The sequence below is a fragment of the Callospermophilus lateralis genome, chromosome 9 (assembly GCF_048772815.1).
Source record: "Callospermophilus lateralis isolate mCalLat2 chromosome 9, mCalLat2.hap1, whole genome shotgun sequence".
Classification (NCBI taxonomy): domain Eukaryota; kingdom Metazoa; phylum Chordata; class Mammalia; order Rodentia; family Sciuridae; genus Callospermophilus; species Callospermophilus lateralis.
This window is the reverse complement of record NC_135313.1, coordinates 37,278,706-37,288,224: the sequence shown is the minus strand read 5'-3', so window position 1 is coordinate 37,288,224 and position 9,519 is coordinate 37,278,706. Positions and strand designations below refer to the sequence as shown.

At 39.0% G+C, this 9,519-nt stretch overlaps 1 pseudogene; it reads right to left on the bottom strand.

The window, feature by feature from the left end:
* Window positions 1-395: 395 nt before the first annotated feature.
* On the bottom strand, window positions 396-989 carry LOC143407394 (golgin subfamily A member 7-like; annotated as a pseudogene).
* Window positions 990-9,519: the final 8,530 nt, after the last annotated feature.

Genomic DNA, 9,519 nt, shown 5'->3' with positions numbered 1-9,519 from the left:
GGGAAATGCATCAGCATAACCACGGACATAGTCTATCCTTCATCTGGAAAAGAGCCATTTATTAATTTGGGGGAATAAGACTGAACATTCACTAATATAAACTCATTGAAGTCTAAAGCCACCTGGAAAACTGGCCCAAAGAATGAATAGATTTCATGGTACTGGTGGCAAGTAAGAAATAAATAAAACTTTGCATTGGGCTGACCAATTGCATATTTTATAATCACTTTGAATTAAAAAAATGTGAAATGCTTCATTGTGTTTTCTCAGAAACGAATCAAAAGATTACAGAATCCCACACAATTTGAAGACACAAAGTGGATGCTGAGCGACTAGAGGTCACTCCAGGTGTGGAATTTTAGAAAGTTAGTCCTTGGAGTACATGGCACTGTGGCTCTGGCAGCAGATACAAAGAAATGATGCTCTGGAGAGGAGGTAGGGACACTCTGTGATCAGCCAGTGGGTAGATGAGGGTCCCAGCTGGATGTGGGATCTTTAATTTTATGGTTTATCTTCCACTGCTCATGCCTCTGTCTTCATAAATGGTAATTTCAGTAACTCGAAGTCCTCTCTCAATAGGGTCTGTCAGGAGGAGACCTTGGGGAGCATGGTCTTCTCATTCTGTTCTTGAATATACTTGGAGACTTTCTTCCGAACCTGAAGCAATGCCTATATCACTCCCATTTTCAGCTTTCAAAGAATCTGAGCTTCTCATAATGAGTTTCCATACAGAAGAAGACGGTCTATGCTGTTAAACAAGCCAAACAGCCTTCAAGAAACGATCGGCCCCCAAGCTTCTGCATAAAGGTTATTTAGAGTTCCAACTGTCTCTTCAGACTGTTGCCTATCAATCCGGTTCTCCAGCTCCGCGGGGAACTTGGTCTGGAACTGGCAGCGTGTACCACTGCTCGAGTCTCATTGAATGAATACCTTCCCGGACACCGGTGCCTGCTGCGGCCTCATGGCGAGGACAGGACCCGCCACGCCGCCTCTCCTGCCCTCCAGCGGCTGTCGCGCCGCCTTCGCTGTCACTCGCCATTTAACTTCTTATAGTCTCAACTTTTCATTTGTATAGGGGGGGGAGGGGTGTGTGTAAAACTTATTATGTAGATTTCTTCCAACTAAATGAGATAAGATGGGTATAATACTTGAGCATGGGGCCAAGCACATGGTTAGTGCTCCACAAATCCAACTTACTGGGATGGTTATCTGATTTTCATGCAGGAGGGAGCCAAGCAATTTGTCCATGAACTAGCAGTGACTTAATTTGCATGGGCTGTGTTGAAGATATGGGTTTTAGGGTTTGACGGTCAATAGCCATTAAAAGACAATCACAAGGAGAAATTCTGATTTCAATTGAGATTCTAGTCCTTATGTTCTTTGAATCAGCTTAGGATTACTTTTTCCATCTTCCAAAACTGTTGGAAGAGTGGTACTAAATTTACCGTTCTAGGTGGGTTGAAATGTTCTTTATTAAAAAACAAACAAGCCCCAGGACAGTATGGGAGACAGCTATGTATTCTGGCAAGTTGCCTTTCCATTAAGCACACATGACACAGTCAGCTCACCACGGTAAAGCAGTTGAGACATTTCCCACTGACCTTTCTGGCCCCAATTACTCAAAGCACAGCAAAGACTTTGAGAGAAAAAATCATCACAATTTACAGCTAATGGTGAGCTAAGCACTGCCCATGTCTTTAAAATATTCCTCCGCATCCTATAATAATGCTTATTAGTACTGTTTTTCACTATTACACATACTATTACAGTTAATATGTTTGTAATTACTCCTTTGTGCTTTTATGTCTAATAATTTCTTTAGAAATCCTTAGAATGCCTAGAATATGTGATATATTGACTTTTTTAAATGAACATATGTTGGCTTTCAGAGAGTTATTATCAATTTAAAATTTTAATAATAGTGTATGGGGGCTGGGGATGTGGCTCAAGCGGTAGAGCGCTCGCCTGGCATGCGTGCGGCCCGGGTTCGATCTTCAGCACCACATGCAAACAAAGATGTTGTGTCCACCAATAACTAAAAAATAAATATTAAAAAAAAAATTTCTCTCTCTCTCTCTCTCTCTCTCTCTCTCTCTCTCTTAAAAAAAATAATAGTGTATGAAAATATCTTTCCTCATATTCTCATCAACCTGAACCTTTACCAATCTGGTAGATGTAAATGTTATTTTATTATTATTTCAATCTTCATTTCTCCATTTACTCATTATTTAAGCACCTTTTTTAATAGACATAAAGTTGTACATATTTATGAGGTACATGTGATATTTTGATACATGTATACATTGTGTGATGTTTAAATTAGGGTTAATCAAGCATATTTTGTCTGTTAACTACATAGAATTCTCACTCTGAAATTTCTCTTGGAACTCTCTGCTCATTTTTCAAAAGACCTGTGGCATTTTTATTTAAGTTATAAGTGTTCCTTAAAATGTAGATAAAAATAAATACAATTAAACATTAATAATAGATAGAAATACAAATGGAGAATTCCAAATCATAGATAGAGGGAAAGTAAAGTTTTGACAATTATAATTTTGCCTGGTAGAAATAAGTTAGTCATTCTTTTTTTATATATATATATATTTATTTATTTATTTTTAGTTCTTGGTGGACACAACATCTTTGTTTATATGTAGTGCTGATGATCGAACTCGGGCCGCACGCATGCCAGGCGAGCGTGCTACCGCTTGAGCCACATCTCCAGCCCAAGTTAGTCATTCTTATGCTTTTGTTTCAAATACATTGCTTAAAGTACATTCTAGATAATTTTTTTTACTATTCAAGGAGACCACAATATTTTGATTACTACTTTCAGAATCAAGGTAAACCTCAAAGCTATTTGTAATTGACCTTCACTCCTCTGAGCAGACCTCGGAGTGAGCACATAGGCCCTGCCTTTGATATAACAACCTGGAGTGGAGAGCCCCTGCAAAGGGCAGGCCTTGCTGGTGTTGCTGGGATGGGCTTAGGAAAAGGAAGAGACCCGACACTGCAGAAGAACTGGGCCCTGGTCAGGCAACTGCTGCAATACACAACTTGCTTTACAGCAGCAGTACTTTTTAAAATATGCATATGTACTATTCTGACATAAATAAGATTTGAGAGGAGTTGAATATACAATTTCTCCATCCCCTTATTTATCTGACTAATGTGAAGGAACCATCTATAGTAGGAAGGCTATCTTTTTGTCTGTCATGTATGTTACAAATATTTCCCCCAAGTGGGATGCCTCTTCATTTTGTTGTGGATTTCTCTCAAATGTAGAGATGTTTTAAATTTATGTATGAAAAATTATGATAAGGGCTGAGACTGTAGTTCAGTGGTAAAGTGCTTGACTAGCACACGTAAGGCACTGGGTTTGATCCTTAGCATCACATAAAAATAAACAAATAAGGGCTGAGATTATAGCTCAGAAGGTAGAGCCCTTGCCCAGCACATGTGAGGCACTGGGTTCCATCCTCAGCACCACATACAAATAAATAAATAAAATAAAGATATTGTGTCATCTACAATTAAAAATAATTTTTTAAAAAAATAAATAAACAGAGAAATGCAAATCAAAACCACCCTAAGATGCCATCTCACTCCAGTAAGATTGGCAGCCATTATGAAGTCAAACAACACCAAGTGCTGACGAGGATGTGGGGAAAAGGGTACACTTGTACATTGCTGGTGGGACTGCAAATTGGTGCGGCCAATTTGGAAAGCAGTATGAAGATTTCTTGGAAAGCTGGGAATGGAACCACCATTTGACCCAGCTATTCCCCTTCTCAGTCTATTCCCTAAAGACCTAAAAAGAGCACACTACAGGGACACTGGTACATCAATGTTCATAGCAGCACAATTCACAATAGCAAGACTGTGGAACCAACCTAGATGCCCTTCAATAGACGGATGGATAAAAAAAAAAAAATGTGGCATTTATACACAATGGAGTATTACTCTGCATTAAAAAATGACAAAATCATAGAATTTGCAGGGAAATGGATGGCATTAGAGCAGATTATGCTAAGTGAAGCTAGCCAATCCCTAAAAAAAAATGCCAAATGTCTTCTTTGATATAAGGAGAGTAACTAAGAACAGAGTAGGGACGAAGAGCATGAGAAGAAGATTAACATTAAACAGGGATGAGAGGTGGGAGGGAAAGGGAGAGAGAAGGGAAATTGCATGGAAATGGAAGGAGACCCTCAGGGTTATACAAAATTACATACAAGAGGAAGTGAGGGGAAAGGGAAAAATAATACAAGGGAGAGATATGAACTGCAGTAGATGGGGTAGAGAGAGAAGAGGGGAGGGGAGGGGAGGGAAGGGGGGGGATAGTAGAGGATAGGAAAGGCAGCAGAATACAACAGACACTAGTATGGCAATATGTAAATCAGTGGATGTATAACCAATGTGATTCTGCAATCTGTATACGGGGTAAAATGGGAGTTCATAACCCACTTGAATCAAAGTGTGAAACATGATATGTCAAGAACTATGTAATGTTTTGAACAACCAACAATAAAATTTTTTTTTAAAAATTAAATAAATAAATAAATAAATAAACAAAGGTATCTTGTCCATATACAACTATGAAAAAATTTTAAATAAATAAATAAACTTTTAAAAAGAAAAAAATATGGTAAGAATTTATATGTACCTACATTTGTTCAAGTTTTCTTTCGTGCCCTTTAGTAAATGTTCACACTGAAGCTCACACGTTTCTTCATGTGGCGTTTGTACTTTCCTTGTTTTGTTGATTCCTAAGGGTATACTCTTTATCAGTAAAGTTTCATTATCCTTCTAGTTTTCTACAAAATATTTAAAAACCATGAAGAGATATTACATTTCATCAAACGTTTTCCGGCAACTATCAGGATGACATGGTTTTTCTCCTTTGATCTAATAATGAATTCCATTGATGAGGTCAAGTGACGGAGTTTAGATTCATCATTTCATTGGGATGTCGCCAAAGTGATGTGTGAGTCAGCCCTCTGAAGTTTTAAAAGCTCTCCTACTCTTTTCCTCCTGCCTGTTGTACATTCTTTCAGATATCTTTTCTTGAAATAGACCAGCTTTTCCAACACAGAAAATTTAATGAGGCAGTTTACCCACACCCCACAATCCCTCATCCTCCAAACTCTCACTACCACCAGCTCACACAATGGTCAGTGGAAGGTTCTCCAGCTCCAGAAACTCACTCATTGCTTATTTAGAAATCACGAAGATTCAAAAGGGTCTCTGGAACCATCAGTAGAATGTGGCATACGTTAACTTTTCCTGCAGCACTCTCCCTCCTGCTTAGCGTTTAAGTTCAACTAACTCCAACTTCATTAAGCTCCCCAGCCTGGCTGGATGGTTCTCCGTCCCAGTGCACATTAGAATTACCTGGAGAGCTTCTAACATACCTACACCCATGCTATCCTCAGAGATTCCCATTTAATTTTAATGGTATAAAAGGAAAACATGGGGTTGCTCAAGTTTGCCTCTTTTGCCTTCTCTCTTCTCAATTCCTTCACAATTTTATTCCTCCCCCCACCTCAGCTGGCTTGATTGACCCCCAAAATGCTCACTATTATTGTTCATCATTTAAGTCCCTTTTCCACCAACCAGAACCAGACTCATCTCTCACCACCCTCAATTGTCACCTCCCCTCTGGAGTACTGCACTCCACCCTCTGTGACCTTCGACCTCCCTACTGACCCTGTACCTCACTTTGAGCACTCTGATCTCCTTACTAATAAGCCTATCACTCAACTCACCTTCCAAAACTCAGCTCAGATGTTCCTTCACTAGATGGCCTTTGGTGACATTACACCCCTCCCCTCCTGCAGTGGGGCAACCACCCTATTCTGCACTGTAGTAGCACTTTATATTCTCTATCCAGAACTTATCACAGGGAATAGTAATGTCGCTTACTTATCCTTCTCACCGCCTTAATTGGCAATCCTGAGGGTACTGGTATCCTCAGCATCCCATGCATGCCTGGTGCAGAAGTGCTCAATAAATATTTCATGAATGAAACTGAGTGTTGGTGTTTTATTTTTCTCCCATGACTTCCTTCTTTGGTTGAGGAGCTTATGTTGGCTCCCAACTGCACTGAGTGCAAGCATCCCTGCCTGGTTTTCAGTGCGCAGTGGGGCCATTCAACCCTTCCCCCGCCCCAGACTTGCACACACACTTCCTCAATTAAACAATCTGTTTGTCCTGAGGATTATCCCCCCTCCTCATTCCTGCCTCTCACCCATTCTCCACCCTGCATTGTGATCCTTGTAGTCAGCATTCAAGGACACACTTGAGGTCTTCTTTCTATGTGAAATTGTCCATGATGACTCTTTTGAAGATGTTTGTATAGAATTTAGACAAACCTATTTCTAAGACAATCTGATTTCAAATATTTGGTTAAAAAATAGATTTATGCTCTGATTTTTTTTTGTAAACCACACTTACTGTATTCACTTGGCCTCCTTGTACTCTAAGTTTTACACACAATTAGCAATTTTTTAAAAATTTATCAGATACAAAAAATATAAAACTTCTGGTTTACTTATTGCTTAATGGGTTTGTCAGGACTTTCCATAAAAACTCTGTATTCCCTAGAGGGAATTTATTTTCCTTCTACATTCTGTTATTGCTCCATAAAACTCTTAAGATTAATGTTAAGCACATATAATCAACAATAACTGTTATTCTTTTTTTAAACAATGTTTTTGTACTTTTTAATACAGTTATTTTATTTATTTTTATGTGGTGCTGAGGATCAAACCCAGTGCCTCGGGCATGCTAGGCAAGCGCTCTACCATTGAGCTACAACCACAGCCTAATAATCGTTATTCTTATTAATTAATTTTAGGCAATGAAAACATTTTTCTTTTTTGGAGGAGATACCAGGGATTAAACTCAGGAGCACTCAATCACTGAGCCACATCCCCAGGTCTATTTTGAATTTAATTTAGAGACAGGGTTTCACTGATTGCTTAGCACCTCGGTGTTACTGAGGCTGGCTTTGAACTTGTGATCCTCCTGCCTCAGTCTCCCAAACCACTGGGATTACAGGCATGCACCACTGCACCTGGTTCAAAACATCTTTCTAAATGTTTTAGAAACAGTACATTATAATAGCTTCATAAACATTATATAATAATTATTATATTTTATTATAAAGCAAAAATTCATCCTGCCCCACTGTATTAGTCTACTTTTGAAGACTAAAATACATAAAGATGGATAATTTTATTTTAAAAAGAGGTTTATTTAGACTATAGTTTGGGAGGCTGAAGGTCAGGATCAGGCAGCCCCATTGTTTTAGCCTCTGGTGAGGGTCTAATGGCAGAGTGTCAGGCAGGCGTGTGTACAAGGGAAAGAGATCATAGCAGTAGATGGGAAGCCAGAGAGCAAGATTAGGATCTCACAGTCCCTTTTAAGGACAACACCTTAATGACCTAATAATCTCCCACTAGGCTCCATCCCTTTATTTTTTAAAATTTTTTATTGGTGCATTATGCATAATAGTGGGATTCATGATGCCATTTTTGAAGATGTATATAATTTGATCAATCTCATTTCCCAGTACCTTCCCTTTCTCTCTCCTCCTCCCTCACCCAGATAGGCTTGCTCTCTCTACTGATCTCCCTTCTATTATTACTATTTCAATTAATGCATTATAAATGTAGATATATAAGAAGGATTCAGTGTAGTATATTCATACATGGACACAGTATACGTGGTATATTTCTTTCCCCAGCACTTGCCCATGCCCTCGCCTCCTCCCTCCCTTTCAATCCCCTTCCTCTACTCTGTTGGTCTCCTTTCTATTTCTTTCCATCTCCATGAATATTCCTCCTTCTCTCTTTCTCTCCCCCCATCCCCCACTACACACACACTTTTTCAACCCTTGACTTTCTAAGTCTGGTTTATTTTACTCAGCATGATGTTCTCCAGTTCCATCCTTGACCAGCAAATGTCATAATTTCATTCTTATTTATGTCTGATTAAAGCTCCATTGTGTATATATACCATATTTTCTTTATTCATTCATCTGTTGAGGGGCACCTGAGCTGATTCCTTAGCTATTGTGAATTTTGCTAGTATAAACACTGATGTGCTTGTATCACTATGGTATGCTGACTTCAGTTCTTTTGCATAAATACCAAGAAGTGGGATATCTGGGTCATATGGTGGTTACATTCCAAGTCTTTTGAGGAATCTTTTTTTTTTTTTTTTAAGAGAGAGTGAGAGATGGAGGGAGAGAGAGAGAGAGGGAGAGAATTTTTTAATATTTATTTTTTAGTTCTCGGCGGACACAACATCTTTGTTGGTATGTGGTGCTGAGGATCGAACCCGGGGCGCACGCATGAGCCACATCCCCAGCCCATTTTGAGGAATCTTCATATTGCTTTCTAAAGTGATTGTACTAACTTGTGTCCCACCAGCAATGTATTGGTGAACCTTTTCCCCCACATCCTCACCAGCATTAACTATTATTTATGTTCTTGATGATTGCCATATTAACTGGGTTAAGATAAAATCTCAGTGTAGTTGACTTGTATTTCCCTTGAAAGGAAGGTTGAACTTTATATATATATATTTGTTGGCCATTTGTATTTCTTTATGGATTGGGCTATTTTTGTTTTGGGTGTTAAGTTTTTTGAGTTCTTTATATATTCAGGAATACTAATCCCCTGTCAGAACAGTAGCTGGCAAAGATTTTCTCCCATTCTGTAGATTTTCTCTTCATGTTCTTAATTATTTTGTTGTTGTTATTTTATTTTTAATTTTTTGTTTGTAGTTGTAGATAGACAGAATGCCTTTATTTCATGTTTATTTTATGTGGTGCTAAGGATCGAACCCAGTGCCTCATAAGTGCTAGGCAAGTGCTCTGCCACTGAGCTATAGCCCCAGGCTGTTGTTGTTTTTGTTTGTTTTTGCTGTGCAGTAGCTTTCGAATTTGGTTAGGTTCCCCCTTTTAAGGTCCCATCACTTTCTACATCAGCATCCTGAGGACTAAGCCTTCTTGTCCTTCTCACCCACTTAATTGTAAATCCTGAGGATGCTGGTATTCTCAGCATCTTGCGCACACCTGGTACAGAAGCAAAGTGCTCAATAAATATTCAGTGAATGAACTAAGCATGAACCCTTGGGGGACAAAACCCATCCAAGCCATAGCACCCACTAATAGGATTTATACTTATTCTAAATCAATGGGGGCCAAAATGATGGGATTTTACTTTATTTCACAGAATCAGAGAGTCTTACAGTATTAAGGGAATTTCAAAGCTACTTAATCTAAAACACACTTTCAATAGTCAGATCTCCTCCAGCAGCTCCACTGTGAAGCTTTGCAGCGTAACTTACACGACAGGGAGAACCCCACTTTCGGAAGGCAGCTCAGTTAAAAAATGCTTCCTTATGCTGATACAAGATCTATTGCTTGTAACTTCCTCCCATTTGTCCTAGCACTATCCTTTGGGGACCAAATAGAACAAGTCTAATTCTTCTTCCACATGGCAGTACTTG